We start from the raw sequence: 25,993 nt of genomic DNA on the forward strand, positions 1-25,993 counted from the left end.
CGAGATTTGGCTAAATATACACATGCCTTCGAGTAGGACACTTCAAGTTTTTAATCACTAATTCTTAGAACCAAAGCTCAAGTTGCCCTGATAACCAGCCCATGGAAACTAACATAGCGGAAACCTAGTCATTTTTTATTTTTTTTTATTTTTTTTTATTTCCAGCGCCGGTACTGTGTAACTCCCAATAGCAATAGTTATTGCGATCCCGAGTTTTTCTACCGCATGATTCCAAGGTTGCGATATCAGCGCCACGCTTATTGAGTACATCGAAATTGCGTACAAAAACGTCTCAGTCGGTATCGCTATAGGAAGTTACAGAGTTCGAGTTCTGATGTTGATACAGACTCACAAAACAGAAGACCTTTTTTTTAAATTATTTATTTATTTATTATTTTTATGGAAGAAGGGACAAACGGGCAGAAGGGTCGGGTCACCTGATGTTAAGTGATACCGCCGCCCGTGAACACTCTCAATGCCACAGGGCTCGCGAGTGCGTTGCCGGCCTTTTAAGGATAGGTACGCTCTTTTCTTGAAGGACCCTAAGTCGAATTGGTTCGGAAATACTTCAGTGGGCAGCTGGTTCCACCAAGTGGTGGTAAATAAAATAAAATATATGAGAGTATGTGCGGTGACCTTTATACGGTGATGCAACTGATATACTAAAGAATTTTGCATAAGTTTTATCGTCTACCTTAAGCCTTATACGAGGTGTTAAAATTGCCACATTATATAATAAACATATATATACGTAGCTGCTAATTGTGTCAAAATATTTATTACTATCACTAAAATATATTCGCACGCAAATGTTAGTGGAATTATGAGTAAATTATAAATGATATTTCACTAAGTAAAATTAAAAAAAAAAAATGTGTCTTTTACAATTCTCAAGATTGTGACATTTCTGAATGCAGGCCTTTGAGTCAATAACCGCTAATCACGATCGCGCTCATGTCCATACACTTGTAGGTGTACTCACTGAATGAAAATTTGATACACAAACATCTGATCAGTAAAACAATCTTCCCTAGTAACCCTAGTAGAATATCCCCTGGCATTCACTAGGGTTACGGTTAAAATAACTAACTTATTAGGGTAGGGTTACGATTACGGTTAACTAATAATTACTTAAGATGTCATGTGAAACATGGTGTAATGGTTGCAGCTCCTTACAAACATTGTGTAAAACAAAAAACTTTGCGATTAAAAATAATGGTGGATAGTTTATTGGCAGTTTTCTTCCATTCTACGCCCTTAATTTGAGAACAGTAAATGTAAAATTAGAGGCATTTAATACAATTTTTTTGACGTTCATAAGTGTACATCAATGATTTTGATTTTGAAAATCCAAAAAGTATAGAAGATGAAGAGAAACAGGTTTGCGGATATTTAAGGCAAGAATGTCACCCGCCTTTTGAAAAAAAATTTCAACGTGAGTCGAACCTTGTATGTAAACCATTAAGGCAGTTGCGCAGTTAGAATAAAATCGATACGACCTACGCAAAACAAGTAGGTGAAATGTGGGATCTCAAATGCAATACAAATATGGAATAGCACCTACTCAATAAGATATTGCAGCGCAGCAATAGAAATCAGGCTTCGTTTGATATTCTGGAGGCGGTCGGTTGCCGGAAGCCGATCGCTTTCCATCCGGCATCGGCACTGTACTTAACTTATAGACAATTTTGATTGCAGGTTCTATACAGTGTTACATCATGAAGGGCTTCGTGGCGTAGAGTACCCGCGTACCGTGACGCCAGTGGTATAAGTTTCGAGTAGTAAAAAAAATTATTTTTCTCCCTGTCTGTGTGGTTTTTAACTACTGCGAAGAAAAACTCACACACTCTCATAAAGTACTAGATGTCAAGTGTATATCTTCTAATATAGAAAATTCTCGTGTCGCGGTGTTTGTGGTTAAACTCCTCCAAAACGGCTTGACTGATTCTCATGAAATTTTGTGTGCATATTGGGTATATTTGAGAATCGGACAACATCTATTTTTCATCCCCCTAAATGTTAAGGGTAGGCACCTATAAATATATATTTTTTTTATTTTTAGATATTTTTTTCTGTTTTTATTTTTTTATGATACAACATTAAAAAATACATACAACCCCTAACTTTCACCCCTCTACAATCAACCCCTATTTTTTTAATATTATATACATGGCAAAACGACGTTTTCCCGGTCAGCTAGTATATATAAGTATATACACATTGACAGGTCGATTATGCAGCCACAAGCCACCTGAGGTTTCGTATTATTTAATATGTCCCTAAGGCATCTAGTAAGTTCAAAAATCTTTAATAATTAAGTTTTGTTCGTATCATATTAAATTATTTTAGTTCTCAAAACATACCTGTATATTACGTCTATGTTTTTTCATCTTTTGTTAACACCATATAGTAGTAGACTCTTTATTGGTTATGGTCATAGATTTCTTCATTAATAATTTTTTATATTTAGGCAAGTAGGTACCTGCGATTTTTAGCTCTAAAAACGTTTTCTCAAGATTTCCATTTGGCAGATCAGAGGCTCCTTATTCATGAGTTTTGGCGCGAGATACCAATGATCGCTATTGGAAGCTACAGAGCAAATATTATAAAAAAATTAATACTATTAGCCCACGAGCATATGAAAACCAAGGTTTGGGGAAAAACGTGAAACCAAGCTCTGGACAAAATATCTCCTTACAAAATACTCTCATATTTGAGCCGTTTAGTTTTGATGTTTCTTTTTTTTTTTCAAATAAATATAAGTGACAAAACTTTATACGTTTATAAGACCGTAGTAGAACTCAATAAACAGGTTTTTGTTTTCACGTGTTAATGTAATAATTTAGACGAAATTAAATACGAAAAACCCAAAGCTTTTAAAATACTCGCGTATCTCAGTTAAGCGATAAGAAGTTATTTGTCAAAAACTATCACAAAACATATTGTTAATATGTCCAAATTAGATTATAAGTCCATATACTACACCGGATGTATGATAAAGATTGATAATAAGCGCCATTCATAACAAACAATTCTAAATAATATTAAACATTTAAATAAATCTTAATAATGAACTGTAGATTAATAAACGTACTACGAAGCGGATATAATAATCTTTTAAGGAAATATCAAAAAGGTGAGTCGACATCACAGGAGACCGAAGAGCTGGCAGCTACTTCGGACAAAGAATTAGTCTAGCTATTCAAAGGGGGAACGCTGCCAGTATCTTCGGAACCTTGCCTAAAGGGACTCCTTTTAATAATATATTTTAGTTATTATATTTTAAGGTTAGTTATTGTTTTTATTGTTCGTTACATATATATTTCTTGTACTTATACATTATATATACTTATACATTATATATACATAATCTTTTATCTCGTTTATATTAAAAAGTGACATCAAATAAGAAGATCTTTAATAACTTGTGAATAAAAGACTTATCCTATGCGACTTCTTCAATACATGTTAGGAATTAAATGTTATTAAAATATTAACAGTGTCGAAAATTAATACAATTAATAATTAATTTAATTTATTTCTTCGATAATAAAAACACGTGGCATTTTCATTTACAATTCGTCATTTGAGATTTCAATAAAAATTTTTGCATCAAATATAAAATACCTACCTAGTAATATTTCATAAATTCGCTTTACGAAAATTTGTATAAGGTAATTCACCCTTCTCACTCTCTCTCAGTCGGTCTCAATCGATCTCTCCCTTTACTTGGACAAAAACGCTGCTCATCTTCGTGACGTTCCGTAAAAAAATATTAATAATTTATTGGTTGTTTTATCAATCGTATAAGAATTCTTCCCGGGTAGAGACATTAATTTTAAATTAGCATTAAAAAAAACATTTTCGGCCTCTTACAAGTATTCATTTTATTATTCTCACAAAAGTTCTAACACCCATATGACTATATAAAAGCTTTTCGCAAATCATATATTCACGAACGATGCTCCTTCCAAGAATCGATTAAACACATTGAGGTTTGGCCATTTTGCGCATATTTTTTGTGGCCAATAAACATGTGTGATCCGACAAATTATCATACAAACAACTTAAGCAGGAAACATCAAGAAAATATTAACGGATGCGACATATCACATAAATTTTATATATTACATGTGGATGAAATAAATAGCTGTAAAAATTTACATCACAAATAATGCGCGTCCTATAAAAATAAAATAACTATCCAACTATCATGGTTTTTATTCTGCTAGGAATATAGATTATATGTGCAAATTCATGCGCTGCATTTCTCTATATATTTAAATAGACTGCAGAAAGAGTGGGGTTTATAATTCAAAACGTAACACAAAACGCTACATGGTATTTATACTTGTAATATTGACCGTTTTTTTGGAAGGAAATCGGAATAAAATTGGAAAATTATTCAGTTGTATACAAAGCTTCATGAAATAATATAAACTATATGCTGTGTTGGAAGAAATTTAGTTAAATTACCTTAAAATAATATGTACGAATAATATCAAAACTCTTTTATACTATAAAAATCAATTTTTATCTATAAATGAAATAATTTTATTCAAATATAATAAAAATAAACATATCTTAAAGTAGAACATATTAAACAATAGTAAAAGAAATCTAGTCTCATAAAATTTTATCTATCCCATTTGCTTTAAGCATAAAGTAATAAATTTCAACGAAAGATAATTATGCAAAAGGTAGGACTTTGTGGTGGGTGATAATATATCGTATATGGTTCTGTTGATTACTCTCATATTTTTATATTTTCTTTGATTTAATTAATTTGACTACAAACTTTAATATTTGTAAGATTAATCAAACAACGCTTCGATGTCTCATCTAAACCAGAGATCCTAGATTTAAGACGAAACTATAAATACGTTTGTTTTGTCCACAGATAAGGCTATCCGTCACAGAAATCACAAAACGATAATTTTGCCTTTAATGATACAAAAGTTTTGCGCCAATACTTTAAACACAAACGCGCAGTTAAATTGCGTAAAAGACAACGCTTTTATGATATTTCTGTGAGGATTTTAGTGTCGTTCATAAACAAAGTTGATCATTGAATGAATAGTTGTCACGAGTCCATTCACGACATGTGACCTTTGCCGACCCGCGTATGCGAAACGATAGATTTGATCTCGCGTGTGTTAGACGGAGCTGTATAAAATTCTTCTCATTTTAATTGAAGGCAATTACATAAATTCCACGTAGCGGTCGTAGGAGTGGGACGAGGGGGAGTGAGCGGTTAGCGGGCGGGGAGGGGGCAACGCGGCGGTGACCTTCCGTGAGGCCGTCCGGCTCATCGCTACGGCCGCGGCGCGATACTCGGCCTGCTAGCATTATATGACCACAACTGTAGAAAACTTTTGCATACTCACAAAAGTGTGAGAGCTTACTTCATTTGTTTAAATAAGAATGCATTACGTATAAGCGTAAGAACTAAAACAAATGAAAATCGTTAAATTTAAATTAAACCTTTAATTCCAGACAATATCTTGGCCCTAAAGTAGTTTTATATAAATATAAAACGTTACTAATATCTTGTGTATTATTCGAGCTTTCTCCAGCATTTAAATACTTTAGTTAGATATTAATAAATACATTTTGTATATTAATATCTAACTAAAGTATTTAAAGTTTTACAGAGTTTTATTCAGTACTTACAAAAATACGATTATGTCGAAATACCGAATCCTCTAACAGATTTAACAAGGTAAAATTACTTAACAATTTCTGATAGGTAACATTATCCACGTCGTTATTGAGACGAAAGTTAGTAAAATATAAGTTTTAATTTAATATAAATCGAAGCGACGGTTGGCAACAGAGGTCTAAAATATGAGTGTCACTGATCCCGAGCCATAATATTGCGTAAGAAATTAGTTGTTTATTTTACTACTGTAATTAAAACATGCACCCTCTATTTAGGAATAGAAAATGTAATTCGCATACATGTATTCTATAGATTTTCAAAACCGTTTGATGAACTGTGAATGTATGTTATCAAAAAACGGCATTTACGGATCATTATCAAAGCTTTAAAGTTTACTATTTCCAATACATTTAGGTATTTTGGAAAATTTATTTTTAATAAGTAATTAACGGATGTATTTGTCCTACAGTACTCAAATTACTGTAAAGTTTCAAAAACACTGCATAATTTGTGTCATACATCAGCATTATTTCCATTTTCAATTCAATATGTTCCCCATAAGAAACTGAACTTTTATTTTTTTTATCGAACACGTTAATTTTTCAAAGATTTATAAATCTAATATATAAAATTCTCGTGTCCTCCGAAACGGCTTGACCGATTCTCATGAAATGTTGTGTGCATATTGGGTATGTCTGAGAATCGGACAACATCTATTTTTCATCCCCCTAAATGTTAAGGGTAGTCCACCCCAATTTTTTTTTTAAATCTTTAGATATGAATTGATGATACATCATTAAAAAATACACACAAACCCTAATATTCTCCCCTCTACGATCAACCCCTTTTTTATTATAAATGATATACATGGCAAAACGAATTTTCCAGGTCAGCTAGTACTCGTATATATTTACTGTCTATACATTCCTATTACATTGGAATAAATTGTTTAATAATGAAAATTAAATATAAATATAATCTACCAGGATTATATTTCAAATTTTTTTCAATACCTTGCAAACATGTTGCAAGCGTTATTTCGACTCCTCCAGATGTTAGAATTCCTTACGGATGACGTGTGCAGGATGTACACAATGGTCAAAAATCAAAAGTAGTGACAGAGCTCGTGGACCGAGCAACGTTGCAGGGCGTCGGCCAATGACATCACTTTCCACCACCGGTGTTTTTTGATATTCTACTCTATGACACAAACATAGGCCACAATCTCGCACCAATAACCACTATAGGCCCATATTCAAATATTTTTTTATCCGTCAATACGTGGCTTGTTTCTGTATGTGTTATGTTACTTATTTGCACGTAACTCTTAAACTCTTAATAGAGTATAAAGAAACTCTTCTTTACTTTTAATTCACTTTTTGAACGGTTTATTTATTTGGCTTAATAGTAATTAAAAGCAGACCAATTTTACTACGTTAATCTAGGCCAAAAGTCGAAGTAAAATACAATTAATATTACCTTTTTTGTATGTTACTTGATTTCGCTTATCATATCCAAATATTATAGGAAAGCCACCATTTTAATATTAAAGTCTATTTGTTTGTTATAACATGTGTTTGTCCTAATTTTGTAGTCCAAATAAAAATGTATTTACGTGTAAACTTTGGAAGTTTTTACGTACGTATTTGTAAAATTGTTGCAGTGTTGGCCTAGTGGCTTCGTCGTAGGTTCGATCCCCGGCTGTGCACCAAGGACTTTCTTTCTATGTGCGCATTTAACATTCGCTCGAACGGTGAAGGAAAACATCGTGAGGAAACCGACATGTCTTAGAGCCAAAAAGTCGACGGTCGTCAGGCACTGGAGGCTGATCACCGACTTGCCTATTACATTTAAAAATGATCATGAAACATTTCAGATATCTGAGGCCCAGACCTGAAGAGGTTGTAGCGCTACTGACTTTTATTTGTCAAATTAAAACATCTATTTATAAAAGATATATACGCGTCGATCATGCGTGCTGCATGTTAAATCAGGCAATTTAGTTGTCTTGTCTTCAGTGTGGTAACTAACAAAGTGATCAAAATCTTAAATAGAACTTGAATTGCTCAGCACATATTAATGTCGACCTTATGTCTGCTTAGTCGTGTGGAGTGTATAAATTATTCAATGGACAAATAACATAAAAAATGTTGTAAAATAAAGGTTCATTTGATTGACACGGGGAATACGAATGAACGGGTGACGAAAAATACCGATGTTGGGAGGAATTCTTTTACATATTTTTTGTTTGTACTATATTTATACTATATAGACGCTACATTTTGAATTGTCAGCTTTTGACGTGACAACGTCTTGTAAATCGATGGAGCCGGCTGCACGCACGAAAAAACATGACTCATGCGGCGTTACCTCGCTCTGAGGCGTTCCATTTAAGGCTTGAAGTGACAGAGAGGCACAACCGGACTCCGCGCTCTTCAGCGTTCGACATCTGTCTCTCTCCTACTTGAGTGAGCGATTCGTGACGTCACGTTCAACTATCGTCAGTAAACCGACTTTACAGACAACCGATTTTTTTTCTTTACAAATAAGACCCAGCATACATGTTATCGAACCCAAACTGTTCCAACTTTAGTGCCAAACGGATATTTCCGAATACAGTCAATATACCTTCATGTTCACGTAGAGTTCACAGTAGCGAGATCTTGTTATATGTTAAGTTAATAAATAATACGCCTTAAATTTTAAGTGTTACATTCACAACGGCGGCGGTATGGCTAGGTGCGGCGCCCGTGGGCGAACTGGCGGCGCCCACGCTACGCCCGCGACACCTCGGCCACGCAAATTCCTAACTCTTCGGCCTACACCTGCGATCGTTGCCTCGCTGTTTACATCGGACGACACGACAAAAGCTATACGATTTCTATTTGAATAAGGACTGAGAACTTACCTTAAGATGTGTCTACGCCAAGAAGCTTTTTACGCATTTGTGTGAGTACTTACTTATAAAAGCTTGAGGGCTGGAAAATAGCCCAGAAAATCTATAAATACTGTGATTATACACACAGCGCGGACTCCTGTTTAGTCTAAGCTAAGAATTGACGATAAAAGGATGTTTGTTAGGTCTCTTAAGTACTGTCTTGATGGATTTCATCTCAAAATGTTTTATTAAATGTATGACTATAAGCTTAAAGCTGGCCTCATATTTCAGATTATACATATACTTCATCGATATTATATCACATCGACGTCGGTGGTTCCACAACTGAGCGTTATTTAAGGCAGTTATTGCCACGCACCACCACTATGTGGCCCACTGAAGTGTTTCCTAATTCGACTTAGAGCCCTTCAAGAAATGAGTGCAGCAATTCTTGAAAGGCCGGCAACGCACTCGCAAGCCCTCTGGCATTAAGTACTATAGGCGACGGTATGACATCCTGGTGAGCGTCCCTGGCCTATTCTATAAAAAAAAGGGTGCGTGTACATATGTACCTACGCGCGTAAGAACTAAGAAGTTATACTTCTTTGGCGTTATTAAAAATAGTTTTTGATTGCATGCAAATAATTAATTACAATTAAATAATCAAAGACTGGAAAAGGAATCATTATAGTTAATCAAGTTCAGTTTACATTTAAAAGAAAAATTAAATAAATAAATATTTATTATTTTTCTCTTACATTAAGTGTAACATAAATTCTATTATTATTCGAATGTTGTCTTTAAATTATGTCCAATGCCGTAGTATCTTCCGTGGGCAACTTCATTCTGTTAATTTTGTGTCACTCTCGTCAATTTTTCATAACGCGCCTAAAGAAGTATACCTTCAAAAATTATGCTATATCTTTTCAGTTGAATATTAATAATATGAATTGCTTTAAGTCAATCAAAGCAGTCGTCACGTCTGTTGTAACGGCAACCTTGAAACTGTGTGTCAACAGTCGCCATCGAAATTTGCTCGCTCCCACAACTTTCAAAACTCAACCGGACCAAAATGTGGGTGATTTCTATTAAATTTCACCTAATCGATCATCTTTCTTTAAGCCTTGACTTAATTTAACAAAACCTGATGTTAGGTTAGGTTAGTGTTTTGAAGTTAAGATATATAATTAAAGACTGAGAGTAGAGACTATTTTCAGGATTTTTTAGTTATGAACTTCTTAAAAATACTCACTTCCATTGTACGTGGGATACTTTGCTGTATGATACCTGCAAATAAAAAATAATTGCATTTAAACTCTCAGTAATTTTTATTGTATATTTGTCATGTATGAAAATATTGTTGACTATCTATATGTCTTTAGTCAGTATAAAAGAAGATACAGATTATCTGCTTGTAATTCTTGCATCGTAGTGGTCAACCGACCAGCTCTTGTTGCGCTGTGCTCTCGATCTTTCAAGGAGGCCTACAGGATATGGGTAGAAAAACCGTTCATTTGAAATAAAAATATTCATCATGAATGAATAAACAATTCCACGTTCATAGCGTTAATCAATGAGTTGCATGCAGGCAACAGTCAAGTCGGTGTCGAGCTCATTGATCGATCGGCTCGATACGCACCAATACACTTGCACGGTCAATGTACACGGCACACACGCAAACCGAACCGGATGGCGCACACATGCGCACGAGGCGGTGTGCGCTCGTCAGCGAAGGATTTCCTACCGCCCCCCGCGCCCCGCGCGCGTCCCCCTCGCCAGACCTGTTGCACTGCTACCGGAGTTACGCCGCATAGTTACCAGACTTGATATGCCGCTCTCCGCTCGGCCCACGCACACCATCACAATATCATCATGGCGCTCGAAATTGTCGATGTCTGCTCTCGACCAAATCTTTTATTAATCCGATATATTTTATTACCGGTTGCAGTGAAAAATGACCGTTCGATTGATAGATGCAGCCGGATGCGTGACATCATGTGATGCTAATTTGTTTCGAAGAGCGCCGCTAACATTTCTAAACTATACTTGGATCGTTCTCCTATACGGTATGTAAATAAGAAAGCATTTATGGCATCATTAATTTGTCGCTTCAAACGTCATGTAGACTACACGTTATAATGTCTAATGATTATGATGGTAATGGTGACTTCGATAATGACCAATATAAATTAAGGAACTGTAAAGAGAAACTGAATTTAAATTACTGATTATTTTTTATGTATTTTTTACTGGTTATCAATTTGATGTAGTTCTCTCATTTATTAATAAGTGCAACCTCAATAGCTACTGAATAATGTGTACATGTACTTTAGAAACCTCATAAAAGCTCTCCTTAGTTATAATAATAATATAATGGGTACTAAACATCACAAAAAACTTTACAACTAGAAAATTTATAAGACATAATTAAGTTTTGGTTAAAGTTATAAAAATAATCAGTGAAATCGCTGACCACGATATTAGCACGCAATAGCCTCAAGCACTAAGCTCGGTGAAAAAAACAGGTAGCTCCGCCGTATCGATCTTTGTTATTTTTTTATTTATCTTTTTTATCTGAGACTCGCTCCAAGTCGTGGAACGGAAGTTGTAACGATTTTTAATCGCGCCAAGTATCAAAACCGGCCGGTCTGCTTGCCTTATACATAGCATTATATATACAGTATCTCAATTCTTTACTAACGCCAGTATATGTTTTATCGTATATGCTTATTGACCGGAGTTCATTCGCGTAGATTTTTTCAAAAGTAGGCGATCTTTCTACACGCTTTATATTAGCTTCACCTGTATGTATGTATGTATGTATGTATGTAACCGACTCCTTCGGACTCGATTTTGACCCACTTTTAACGGACAGATTTAATTCAAACTTTGCGCACCTGTCAAAGATCGATGACAATGCAATAATCCGAAAAAAATGAAATAAATAAAAAAAATTTAACTAAAAAAATAAATAAATAAAATAATTCCTAATTTAGGCTGAAAATGGTAATGAACAAAAAATACTGGTATTATTGTGAAAAAGCGTGGGTTGCTCGATAGACGAAAAATATGGCACAGAGAATTATTTTTCACTTTTTAGTTTGATGTGCTTTAAAAGCGTGTTTTTTTGTTTTTTTAAACTATATTTATTTATTCATGTTAATTTTCTAAAAACTTTTGCATTAAATTGGTACTATTATCTTAAATCTAACCTCAGAAACAACTCAAAAGCGTGGATAAAAGCGAAAATAGACTTTGCTACCAGTACGAAGCCAAACGAGTTAATAAAAATCTTGAGATGGTGAACTGTGCGCGGATATCTTTCAAGAACATTTTTAACCACCGGAAACGTGGAAGGATATTCGTTTGAACACAGATCTTCCATTAGACTTGTGATACACAAAAAGAAGGCAATTAAAATACGAACAAAATAAGTGATAGATTGAGAGATACGGCGTTAGATAAAATATACTTTAACTATTATACAAATATACTCAATAAAAACGGCCTTTCTATAAAAAAAAATGTGTGCGTGTACTAGGTGTACACACGTAAGAAGTGAAACTTCTTTATGACCTTATTTTTCGAAAAATGATCTACTATATGCAAATTAACGAAATTGGTTAAATAAAGTTTAGCCAAAATTCTTCCCCTTCCTCTTCAAAACTGGCGAGAAAGTCTTGGGCACATTGGAAACGTTTCACTTTGTGCTCCGGGGTTTCATTTCGTTCCTGCGCGAGGCGGCGGGATCATGGTTCGAGGAGGGGATATAAAAGTTTGTCGTACGAATGAAGAAACTCATCGAAGTGAATGGCGATTATATAGAAAAATAGCTTAGATTTCAAGCTTTACAGCAATGTATTAAACTTTGTAAATACATGTTATTTAATGTGAAAAAAATAAATGGAGACCTTACTTTAAATACACGCCTCGTATTTCATTGAATTTCACAAGCAAATTAGTGATATTAAATATTTACATCTACGTATAATATACTGTTTTGTTTGTTTGAAATGAATAGGCTCCGAAACTACTGGACCGATTTCAAAAATTCTTTCACTGTTGGCAAGCTACACTATTCCCGAGTGACATAGGCTATGTTTCAATTTCAAAAAAAATTAGTGATGCTTACTAAAACTTGAATAATCTAACCCAAGGTGTAAAAAAATAAACAAAAAATTCCTTCAATCGCGTGCGCTGCGAAAACTATTAATGATAGAATAAAATGATGTATTTCAATTTTTCAGAACACATCACTATCTATAAAAAATGTCGCGACAGCATGTCTCTATCTTTTATAGGTACGTCATAATAAGCGTCCTTTTATTATTTTTTTAAAATTAAAACACCACCGCTAGAAAACGCTGTTTATTCGTACCTAGGTATCGATCCTTTTCAAAATAAATACCAACGTTTCACATAAGCTACAATTTAATGGCATAACCACCAAAAAAGCATGGTGGATTGGTGTTCTCCTGCCGTTTCTCTTGAATAGTTTACTACTATGTAATATAACAAAAATCTTAGCCACAGCAACGCTTGGCCGAGTCTGCTAGTTTACTATAAATAAGACTCGATATATTTAATAATCGAGCCAGCACCCTTGCTACAAATGTAGGCTTCAATCAAATACTCTAATAGCGCGATTTCGAGTACAGCCAGCGCCATCTAGTCTCAATTTATATAAATTACGCGTCACGTTGTTTGTCCACTATGGACTCTTAAACTATAAACCGATTACCATCGAATTTGCACACCGTGTGCAGTTTGATCTAACTTAAAAGATAGGATAGCTTACATCTTAATTTATACCCGCAGTTTATTGCATGTTATTTGTTTATTATTTAACAATCACAATTCTAACACATCGCGCTGTGTTGAAAGTACCAACGTTAAACATAAGCTACAATTGAAAATCATAACCACCAAAAAGCATGGTGGTCCCCATGACTGATGTTCTTCTACCTTTTCTGAATAGTTTACTACTATGTAATATAACAAAAACCTTAGCCCCAGCAACGCTTGGCCGAGTCTGCTAGTTTACTATAAATAAGACTCGATATATTTAAATTGTTAGCTAAATTTACAGTAACTTCAATTATTATGTTTGTGGATATACATTCGTTGAGCTACAATTGCAGTTACTAGCTGCAAGGGATCGAATGGACCTCTTCCTCTTTCTCCTTTCTCTTAACCATCTCACTCAAGGAAGGCGTCAAGGAACTACATACATGCATGCCACAATTAAGTTCAGTGATCTTCTATTAACTGTAAATTAATACTTTGAATTTACTGTCATGACTACGGCAAATATACTTGACTGAAGCCAATCTACAATTATATACAATTGTTTTTGTTTTTCAGTGTTTTGTTTTTTTACTTGACTACATATGTCTTTCAATATTCTTTCAAGACGAAGACTATCGAGGGACAAATATTGTTTTCTACTTTAAAGTGGTAATTGGACTGTGGCTCTACGGTGTTGTATAAACAGCTGACTGGAACGCACTCCAAGGACGAGAAATAATGCTCTCATTGTGTAGCCACTAGGCTAACACCAAAAATCACGAGTATTTTAACACGTACACTTCGGTTTGGTATCTAAGTTATTTATGTAAGGTAAGATCAGAAACGAGACCTAAAGCGATATATGATTATCTAAGCCCATTACGTTTTTGGCATACGCTTATGCTATACGCACTCAAATGCCAGCTTCTTCCTTTTGACCAAATTCAACGATGGGCTGTATATTGTCAATCTTCAATGTATTACTGATCGGCTCGATTCTCTCTCTCTACGCAGAGACATTGCGTCTCTATCTGTTTTCTACAAAGTGTTCTATGGAGAGTTGTTTGGATTGATACCTCCTGCCTCGTATTAATATCAAATTTCATCCGCATGATGATGGATGGAATTCCTCCACGATCCGCTTCACTAGTATATACTTGTACGAGCCAAGGCTGTACATTTTGCTCAATCAAGCTTCCTTAGTTTTATAAGCTTAATTATTCCCTATGTTAGTACGTGCCAGGGCTCGTACATTCCGATCATCTACAAGCGTGATGTTTTTCTTATGTAAGTACGTGTCCTGTACAGTTTGATCACTTATAAGCATGACGATTTCCTAAATCGTCGGAGTCACGCCCCGAGAGTATAGCCCGACGCAGGCACTCTCTTCGACTGATACAGCAGTCATCATTCGTAATTAACTAAGTCATAGGAGTTTCACCCCGGGAGCATAGCCAGACGTCGGCACTCTCTCTGATTGTTAGATTGCACTTATTATATAGCAATCAACATCATTATTATTTCGCTCATATTCTATTGTATTACGCGAGTGATAAATATAGAGTAAATTCAAATTCAAATTCAAAAATCATTTATTCACGTAGGTAACACAATGTACACTTGTGATTCGTCATTAAAGAAATAAATATTAATGCTTCTAATTTTACATTTACTGCCAGTTCTCAAATCAAGGGCGTAGAACGGAAGAGAAGAACTGGCAATAAACTCTCCGCCACTCTTTTTAATCGCCATGTTTTTTTTTTTTTTACACAACGTTTGTAAGGAGCTGCAACTAAGTTAAAATTATTCTATTATCCCGAACCCCTGATGATCCAGGAACCGTACAATACTCCCGGCGAGAGATACGGCCTCCAATTGTTAAAAAATGAGCATACTTCTTCCCTTCCCTTATCCCTTAAAGGTCGGCATCGCACCCACTATAATGAGTGTTCATGGGCTGCGATGACTCTTTATGAGCGTCCCGCTGGCTCGTTTTCTATAAAAAGATATAAGAGTCACGCTTAGTGCTCTCGTTTCTATATATAACCCTTAATGTCTTGTTTTACGCCATATTTCTGTACAATAAATGAATCGACAGGATTCTAAACACAGGGTAAAGAATTCTTAGCGAACATGTTATCGTAGATACTGGCGTTACCTGTTTGTACTAGTTTTTTCAGAGATTCATAAGCGATATTGATTCAAAAAGCTCTGCTTGATTTATTACTGGACTTATAATTTCCTTCACGCGTAATGTTTAAGATATTATTATAATTACAGAAATCACTAGCAATATAGATTATAATTTTATATTACGATAACTGCTGAACTGATTTTAATCATTGCCTATGTTGAATACCATACTTTTGTTTGCAAGTTAGATTAAAGGCCAAATAAATATCATTCTAAATTAATGCCCGCCTTTCTGTGCTAATTCACTGCTTAGGTAATTTTAACCAATATATCGTAGGTTTGACTATCCTACATTTTTTCAAGCTAGGCGGAACGGGAATAAAGCCTTTCAGTTTAAGTTGGAAGCTTTAAGAGCGAGCCAAATACAAACGCAACTTATGAGAAACAGTTATTTTAAAGAATAAAAGCTTTCAAAAATAATCAGCACGTTGACCTACCTAAATTCAGTTTGGTTATGTATTACAAATTCCTAGCTATTAAAAATCTAATAGGATGTATGAAATTAAATCTAGTCATATTAAAATTTTATTACACTTGAAGAGTTCTCATGAATGCGGAATGCAGAATCGTCTCTACCAGGATGTGAGAACTATCAACACCAAGTATGTCATATAATCCAGTATACATAAATCATCAATATTTTGAAATTTATTAAATTTAGCGATGGGAGAGAAATTAACGAAACCCGTTATGAACGATTTAATACTTATTACTTCGGGCAATCGGGTTGCGATAGTTTTTTGCGACGCATGTGATTGTAAACAAGGAAGAAGTTCTACCGTTACAGATAGATTTAAACACCTTATCTTATGCGAATGCTTCTTTGATTCTTATGAATGGAAAGAAGCATCCTAAAGTTGAGGAGAAAAAACAAAATAAACAATGTTGACATCCGTAAAAAACAAACTTACAGATGCACTTGAACAAGCTCTAAGGCTAAAATGGAAATGGGCAGGTCATATTGCTAGAGCGCGCTAAAAGATGGACACTAGAAATAACGAAATGGACTGTACCTACTGGAAAGAGATGTATAGGACGACAAAGGAAAAGATGGACAGATGACATTGTAGAACTAGCGGGGGAAAACTGGATGAATGTTGAGAAAAAGAAATGAAAAAATATGGAGGAGGATTTTACCCTAAAAACTAGACCACTAAAAAATTTAAAATAAATCTAACTTAAATATTGTTTCAAACTCATACTAACTTAACTAATACTAATATTAAGGAATGTAAACTAACCAATTGTTGTATGGATTAATAAAGCTTTAATAATAATAATTTTATGCGAAATATATTCATTTGTTTATGGGTCACTGGTGTCGACCGGTAGAGTGGAAGGCACGACAACCCGAGGCCGATCCCCTACTCGCTGAACCGACCAAGTTAAAGGCTGATTTACATTATCATTAGTGTTTAGGAGAGTGCTTTAGGATAGTACTTTAGTTGAAACATGTAAACGCTACTTGATTTAGTAAACGCTACGCTAATGAACTTGCCTTTCAAGTTGTACTAAAGCACTCTCCTAAACACTAAGTTAATGTAAATCGGCCTTAAGGTCCATACAGGCCTTAGTAGTGTCATACTGTAGTGTAGGCGCCGATGCTTGCCGACAGGGGGAATGGAGGAAGATATACAACATCAACACGAGCTTCTGTGAAGAACGCAATTATAAAAGAAGAATGGGTCACTTGTTTTTTAATATAACAGGGGCCAACGGGTTCACCTGATGTTAAGGGATACCGCCCATAGACACATTTCTTGAGGGCCCGCAAGTGCGAGCAGTCGATTAGTTTTGTAGTCTATTCGTTACAAAAGGTACAAAAATACAAATATTTTCTATTTATAATATTAGTAAAGAGAATGATTACAGAATTAAGCACGTTGCAATGTCAGTTTTATTGCAAACAAATTTTATTTTGTTATCATTCTAAAATATAAAAGTGTTATAACATAATAAGACAATTACCCTTTTTCTTTCATATCTTTTATATTATGAATATTATTAGTTAATATGTTTGATTGATACGACGTACGTTTAATGAGTGTTATTATTAGAAGCTTGATAGCACGATCTCAATCATGCAATGTTATTTATAGACACTCCCAATTATGTTTATTGATAAAGCTGGCTCCGCTGATACTCTTTTATGTAAGAACGTGTCCTTATTACAAACGTAAGATAATATATACTTAGTAGCAGAGGGGAGGAAGGAATATAGTAGTAAATTAGAAGCAGTTATTATTATTCTTTAAACATATTAATCAATTTGTCAATTTTGTTACCAAAATTCTGAGGTTGTATCGAACCCCAGATTTGCAGATGGGTTTCCTTTATTCTTACAGTGAGGTAACCAGACTTTTGGTGCAAAAATCGAACTAAAGACAGATAAAATAGAAATTTCGTTGCCTATTCAAATATTTATTTTATCTAAACGTTTTATAAAAGCCGCTATATCATTATAGTTTTTAAAATAGCTAATACGTAGCACGTCGGATTGAAGCTAGAAGCTTGGCCGGTAAGCTGGCATCCCAACATAGAACCAGTTTCAGTTAATCATCATAATTGCGTCCTCCGTTAAGGCTGCGTGTGGAAAGAGCACAGTGCCAAGTGACATTATTTATACGCACTATCTAGCGTTATATTTGAAAATGCATTTGGTATAAAATACATGAAGCTCAATGATAGTCATTTTTGTTTCAACATCTTCATATATGGGGTTGAGAATCAGACGTAAATAAAAACTAACAAACTGATACGACTCAGAGGCCATCAAGAAAAGAGCATCCCTGAAAGGTCGGCAACACACCCGCTAGTCCCTGGCAATGCAATATCCATGGGCGGCGGTTATCACTTTAATCCTGGCCCATTAAAAACTTGGTTTTGGTTGTGGTGAAGATACAAGAAGCCACAGAACCTGATATTATAGAGTTCACGCAGATGCCTCTAACCTGATTGTTCTTTTGTTAATTTGTATGTTTGTGACTTAATTTTACTCATATTTCTACATATCTAGAAGTTTGATTAAATTAAGCTGTCACCCGAACGAACTTGCTCGCCAGCTCACCATTAGACAGTATGTGAGTCGACTAAAACGTCACCATATTCTAGAGCTAGAAGACCGGCAGTAGCTCTAAGCAGAAGATGAGCATCCAATGGGAAGTCACTCCACATAATACCACAGAACAAATTCGCTCATAACCTTAGGGCTGATTGCAAATACGCGCAGAGAAAACAAAAAGATTGATTAAAGATCAACAGTCCTCGTCTATTCAGAAGTAAAACAACTCTATAAGTAAGCAGACCCCCCACTCACAGCCACAAAATTGTTGAAAATATAATGCAAACGTGTAGTATAGTGTTATTAAACATTTTGTATAGGTATGTTATACACAAAATGGCGGACCTAGGTCTAAACTAAACTACTAGGGGTATTAAATTCTCCGAAAGGTCCTTCTAACTTTAATCCAAAGCTCAAGCTTAAAGAACTGTCCAGTATGGAGTGTTTGCATATCCAATGAAACTTTTGTTATCAGTATATCAAGGCCACGTTTTACGCGGAACTCTCTTAAAACGGTCACTTTTTATGTATTGGCCAATGTCAAATATGTTACTGGGGACACTTAAAGGACAGGACCTTAGATTTTACGATATGATAACGGAATATTTACGCAATATTTAAAATCGTTTATGACATTTTTAAATCTTCAATCAAAATGAATTATTTATTGCTTCAGGTCTTTCTCAATCCTTAAGGAAATATATTATGATCTGTGATCTTTAATATATTTTCACTTAGGTATATCTCGGAGTTTACAGCATACAATAATACATACAACAAGTCATATCAGTTATGGTTTATATAGAGAAATATTACAGAAAAACCAAAAAACTTTTCATTCCGGAAAACCGAACAGTCTCTGGGGTAGCACAGCAATATGTTGGTATGTACTAAAAAGATAGGCTAGGCATTAAGGAGAAACGAAGTTCGCGGGGGCAGCTAGTAAGAAAATATATATGTTTACACAATACAGATGAGGTTGTCTAGGAGAATTTCTTCATACAATCTGTAGTCATAACAATTCTACATAAATAATTAAAAACATAGCGAGAACAACATGCCAACAATGACAGAGTGAGCATTGTTTAGATTTAATATTGTTATAGAATTCCTTAATAAACTACTTAATAAACAAACATTTCGTTTTATGTTGGCATAGAAACCGCAGCTGTCTCTCATTCGTGCGATCGTAGGTTCGATCCCCGGCTGGTCAACAATGATCTTTTTGTATATGTGCGAATCTAACAGCGTTAGGTCCGAAACCGATTCGCCTTAAATCCAAAAAACAGCCGACATGTGTCAAACAGAAGGCTGATCTACTTGTCAATGAAATAAAAATGATCAAAAAAACGGATGCAATCAAAGGCCTAAACCCATTTAGGATTGTATGCGCCACTGAATTATTAAACAAAAAACAATGTATCCTAAAATTTTATCATACTACAACCTCTTTAGGTCTGGCCTTAGATTTCTGAATCTGTTTCATGATCAGTTTTCAATCTAATACGCAAGTAGGCGATCCCTGCCGGTGATCCCTGCCCGTGATGCCTGACGGCTGACACACTGTCGACTTTTTGGGTCTACATGTTGGTTTCCTCACGATGTTTTCGTTCACCGTTCGAGCGTGTGCATGTTAAATGCGCACAGAAAGAAAGTACGACCTCAAAGATGAGCCAACGCTAAAGCCACTAGGCCAACACTGCCCATTCATACTAGAACATATAATTTAATATAATTCGGCTAAAAAAGAAAAGTATTTTGTGTATTCGGCTAATTTATAAGACCAGTTGAAAATGAATTAAAATATTAAGATCACAAATTAATTAATGTTTTAATATCTCAAGTGAAATCAACACAGTAGTCTTCAAACCCGTTAGATTCCTAATAACAAGTTATCGAAAGTCAAATTAATTTACACGTCTATATAAAATTTTAAATGGCTAGCATATATTCGCTAAATAGAAAAAAGAAATAACGTTTCTTAAAATATAACATATTTTTGCTCTCGAATAAAAAAATGTTATTTGATTTTGATAAGATTAATATCATCATTATGTAAAATTTTTAATATTTATAGTGAAAACACTTCTTCTTCTTTGAGTATAGAATCATAAACTCCCTATAATTTAATGACGAGACAAACTACGGAGCGATAAACAGGAAATGTGTGGACGATTTGGCAGCTCTTTGGTAACCACGTGCTCAAATACGCATCAAATATTTATCTTAATTATCTCGAGAAATTATTTTAATTTTATTCAGGGAAATAACCACTTCCACAGCTTGGTCGACACTCCATGTATAAATGGCACGAGTTCATTTCCTGGGAATAATTGTTTCGGTATTAGACTTGAAATTTTTTCTTGTTTACAAACTTCTTGACGGACGTAAATCTTTATATATTTATATGTCCTATGTGTGTCTGTAATTAAACTTCTAGAAATCGGCTGGACCGATTTTGACCTTTTTTGATTTTGAATTAGAAGATTGTTGTCTTGAATTTGGGGGGGTCTGTGGGGTCCGCTAGTTCTCTATAATAATCATGAAATTCAAATAAAAACATTGTATTAAAATGTACTACATACACCTTAAAGAAATTAAAACCTAAAGTGACCTAATTAAAATAATTACACTCTAATAAAATGTATCAAACTCAGTAGCTGCGTACTTTATATCTTGCCATGTTTTATTTTCAACGTTGTTTAAAACAGAACAAACAATGTTTAAAGGATTATTTTTAGTGACCGGATACTTAGGCGAGAATGCATTTGCTCGAAAAAAGATGAACAAAAAAGAGAATAGATACCGCGAGGCACATGGCGTAGGAACAAAAGCCATGCTGTACACATGTATAACAAACCCAGCAATGCTTTGTGACCTATATAGAGTGCTCGCATAGAAAAACGTAAAAGTGAGCATACTTTCAACTTTAAATTTTGACTTTCAGTATGCCTAAATCTACTATTCTCAATAGCTATAGAATTATTTGTAAAAATTGCTGGTGTGACACAAAAATAGGTATTATATATATATTAATAAAATATTTATATATTATTTCTTATTTTCAATGTTTTTATCCCTATGCACCGACAAACTCTGTCTCTGTGTTTTATAAGTTAAAATGTCAAAACAAAACATTTATCAAATAAAAGGCATTTCAATACATACCTTTTAATATTGTATTATTGATCGGAGACGTCTAACTTATTCAACTTGGTTTAAACTTTGTTCCAACATAAAAATTCAATGAGAACCATGAACCACAGAAGTAGCACATTTTTGCGTTTGGTTTAATGTGCACTATTTTAATAGATTCCTTCTGTATAGTATCTCTGAAATATTGTTTCGAGGCTCTAGCTACGCCATTTACATGAACAGATGCTAGGTGGATTAAATACAAATTGTTGTTACAATTTGTTGAAGTTTTAAAATGCAAATTAATAATTGTATGTGACTGGATTAGTGAATGACGTTTGCGTGTTTGTTTACGCCAGCAGTCGGCTGGGGTCGGCTGCGCTCGTCTACTCGAAATAGCACGCACTAACGTTGAAGAGTGCGGTCAATGACCTCACCAAAATTGCCTATCCCGAGGTGACGATTCACTATAGCTTCACTTTTTGTGGGATTGATACATTTATATCTAATGTTTTCATATATTGTATAAGATTTTGATCTTGTGAGATACTATGAAAGAAAAATGAGTTTTTATTAGCATATCGCTCTGTAGTGTCTTAAAAAGTTTTAAATGTGTAGTAGTTTAATATTTTAGATTGGCAGAACCGTGCTCAATGTGGACGCAGAAATATAAACAGTGGCGCTACAACCCTTGGCCTACTAGATCCTTCTCCTGGTTTTCCGTATCTGTTTCTTGATTCTTTTTTTCTTAATAGGTGATTTTCCTTCTTAGCTTGACCGTCGACTTATGATTCTATCTCATGCCGGTTTCCTCAAGATGTACTTCACCGTACGTGTGTAAAATGCGTATAGTAAAATTCATTAGTGTATAACCGTGATTCGATCACACGGCCTTAGTTGCGCACGCTGAAGCCAGTAGACCTCTCTTGCTGTCCATTCTAATATTTACTATTCTCACTCATCGGTTACCTTTGACCTTTTATAAAACGTTACTTTCAATTTTCTTTCCGAGCTTTTCAAGCTTACGAGACCAGTGGTACGAATTTTTTTATAGAAAAGGGAGATAGCTCACCAGCTCAATGCCAGAGTGCTTGCGAAAGTCAAAGTCAAAAGTCAAAATCATTTAATCATATAGGTTACCAATGTACACTAATGAACGTCAAAAAAAAGAAATGTATATGAAATGCTTCTAACTTTACATTTAGTGCCAGTTCTCAAATCAAGGGCGTAGAACGGAAGAGAAGAACTGGCAATAAACTCTCCGCCACTCTTTTTCAATCGCCATGTTTTTTTTTACACAACGTTCTTGATGGACCCTAAGTCGAATTGGTTCGAAAATACTTCAGTGTTTACATCGAAATTGGTTTTATCATGACCTCATAATTATTGGAAATTGGAATCAATTTGTTAATTATTATTCACTTTTTTAATTTGGAAAACAGCGTCAATTATATACAGCCTTGCAGGTCTACCAACCCCAAATACACAATCATATTACGTAATAATTGACAAGTCTATTTCATATATTTAAGCAATATTAGAATTGTTATTTTATATCGATTGTGGGGGCGCTCCTACGCGATATGCTACACAGTCCCACACCCACAAACACCACAGATAATGCCTTACAAAAGTTTCCTAAGCATTTAATTATAATTTCATAAGATCTATTGAAAACCCACATATTATGTAATTGGGCTCTACTTGAAAGCATTTAGACGAATATTGAAAACGTAAATAGTCCAATTGTGTGGAAATTTAATTGCTCATTAACGTTAAATCAGCCTTAAGATCCCTTGTAGTATTCATAGATTATGTGATACCATATTTACCAGTTAACTCTTTGATAATTTATTAAACGATGCCATGAATGTGGTATAATTTAAATGATTTTTGTATATTGGTAATTTTTTATAAATTAGGATATTTCTGAAAAGAAAATATTGTGTAGCGTGGTAAATAAATCAGTGGCAATACAACCTTTTTAGGTCTGAGCCTCAGATTTCAATCTAATAGGCAAGTAGGTGATCGACTTTTTGGGTCTAAGGCAAACCGGTTTCCTAATACGATGTTTTCCTTCACCGTTTGAGCGAATGTTAAATACGCACATAGACTGAAAGTCTACGAGTACAGAGTACAGACACAGTCGAACCTACGACCTCAGGGATGAGAGTCGAACTCTGAAGTCTTGTTTTCATGGTTTTAGAACCATGAATTCGATCATAGCGTGGAAGGCGTATATTGCCATTCTCAATAAACTAATAATTTCTGAGGAGGGCGTTCAGAATATTTCTTTAGCTTTAGAATATAAGAATGGATGTGAGAATTATATACATTTTAGTATGTCGTACATAGATGACAAAATAATAATAATTTGCATATGGCTCGCCGCCTACAAGCACAGTGGTTTGCAACACCGATTGGTGATTCTCAGGTTAAAAAGACGTGGGCTGGTGGAAAGTAGACCAAATCACAGTTATGCAACAATACAATATGGTGAATACTATATCGGGGGCGAAAGTATGAACTTTTATGGAATACATTGTAATGATTTCACAAAGTATTTTTCGTTTTAATAATTAACATTCACGAGTGAATTTAAATGGTTTTATTTAATACACAAATTATTATTTCAAACTGTATATTACAACTAAGGGGCGATTCAAGTATTACGCAAGCAGATTAACTGCAATTAATTAAAAAAATTATGCCTTTAATTTATGCCCCTCCCCCCCCCGTATGGTCAGCAAAAGTAAGCAAAGCTCTCAAAAGTAATAGTACATAAACGTATTATTTTTATGTAGGAATCCTCGAATATGCATTTCGTTTTCAAGCATAGACAATGTGTGGGTAATATGTGTATAAAAGTAAATAATTACTGTTGACGTAATCACCAAATAAGATAAGCAAACAACACTATAGTACTTAGTGCTTACTTATTACAGTTACCGTTTTGCATTGAATTAAACCAAGATGTTTAGTCAAGTGCGTTATTTTTATGTTTCCCTATTGTAATGAAGTGAAAATTCTAGTGATAATTGATTTTGTTAATATTTACTAGGGATCACAGCTGTAAAGACAAACACTTTGTGTGTGACGCATCTCTACTTACAGCGACGACTCTTTCCTGGATTTTCCTAGAAAATTATCTGTGGTTAAGTTTTTTTTACAATGGTTCTCATAGGTCGAAACTAATTAAAATAAAGTTATCTTTGAATAGCCCATTGTTAGTCAAATAATAGTAATATTGTTTTTATAAACTTTTAAATAATGATTTAAGTTAAAACAAATTTTTATCACTAAGCTTTGAAAAGTAACTTAAATGAAAGAAAAGGTAAACTCACGTAATTGCAAACATATCTTCATTTGTTTCTTGTGTGTGTTACAGTGATATAATAATGAGATTTTAATATCAAACGATAACTTTCTTTATCCAAGAAACAGACGATTTAAATTTGAATTAAAACTAGAAGTTATAAAGTATGTAACTCACCTTGGACATAACAAATTTGTATTTGCTCTGACCAAATTTAAAATATAGCGTAGGTTGTAACCCACTTAAGATGAGCGAAGATAACACTAAATTAATTACCATTTACTTATAAGCAAGCCTTCAAGGATCAGTCGACGCACTTTATTTAAAGTAACCTAAAGACGTATATAGATTTCTGACCATTGTTCATGACATTATTGAAGTTCATACAATTTTTTTATAAAAATAAATACAAGAAACAAAATTATTAGGGATGCAACGGGCGGCTAACAAGCAATCTCTCCCAGGCAACCCTAGTCTGATTTTTTTTTCAAATATTTTTTATTTAAATGATAAATTAATTAATAAATAAATTTTTCCTCTAAAGACAAATGGCTGTTTATTACAATTATAGACTTGTAGATTCCTTGGTTTTCTCACGATGTTTTCTACATATGAGCGAGTATTAATTTATTACGCGCATATAATATATTGTGCATAGCCGGATTGCAACTCAGGTGATAATTACGCGCTTACATAAAAGCCAAAATGAAGTACTTAGAAAGTCAGAGAGTGATATTTATAAGTGATATGACTTTACAAATATCGAATCAAAACTTTATTAAAATAAACACGTTATACAAGGTAGAGTTGGTCTGTTGCCAATCTAGGGTTTCCTGTGATTACTAGAAACGATAATGCAAACAAACATTTGCCATGGGCTGACGAATTAATACATAATACATCTCTTCGCGTAAACTGTTCCAAGCATCCGTTTACAAATGATTATATGAACCACTATCT

General features: G+C 34.3%; 1 protein-coding gene across 2 annotated transcripts in view; it reads right to left on the minus strand.

The window, feature by feature from the left end:
* Positions 1–25,993, minus strand: part of LOC125059344 (protein sprouty) — a 44,615-nt gene that overhangs the window by 12,275 nt on the left and 6,347 nt on the right. For both annotated transcript variants that reach the window (XM_047663726.1, XM_047663724.1), the window contains exon 2: positions 9,793–9,827. The gene's annotated coding sequence lies outside the window, so the exon portion shown is untranslated. The remainder of the gene's footprint in view (positions 1–9,792; positions 9,828–25,993) is intronic.

The sequence above is a fragment of the Pieris napi genome, chromosome 19 (assembly GCF_905475465.1).
Source record: "Pieris napi chromosome 19, ilPieNapi1.2, whole genome shotgun sequence".
In the NCBI taxonomy this organism is placed as follows: domain Eukaryota; kingdom Metazoa; phylum Arthropoda; class Insecta; order Lepidoptera; family Pieridae; genus Pieris; species Pieris napi.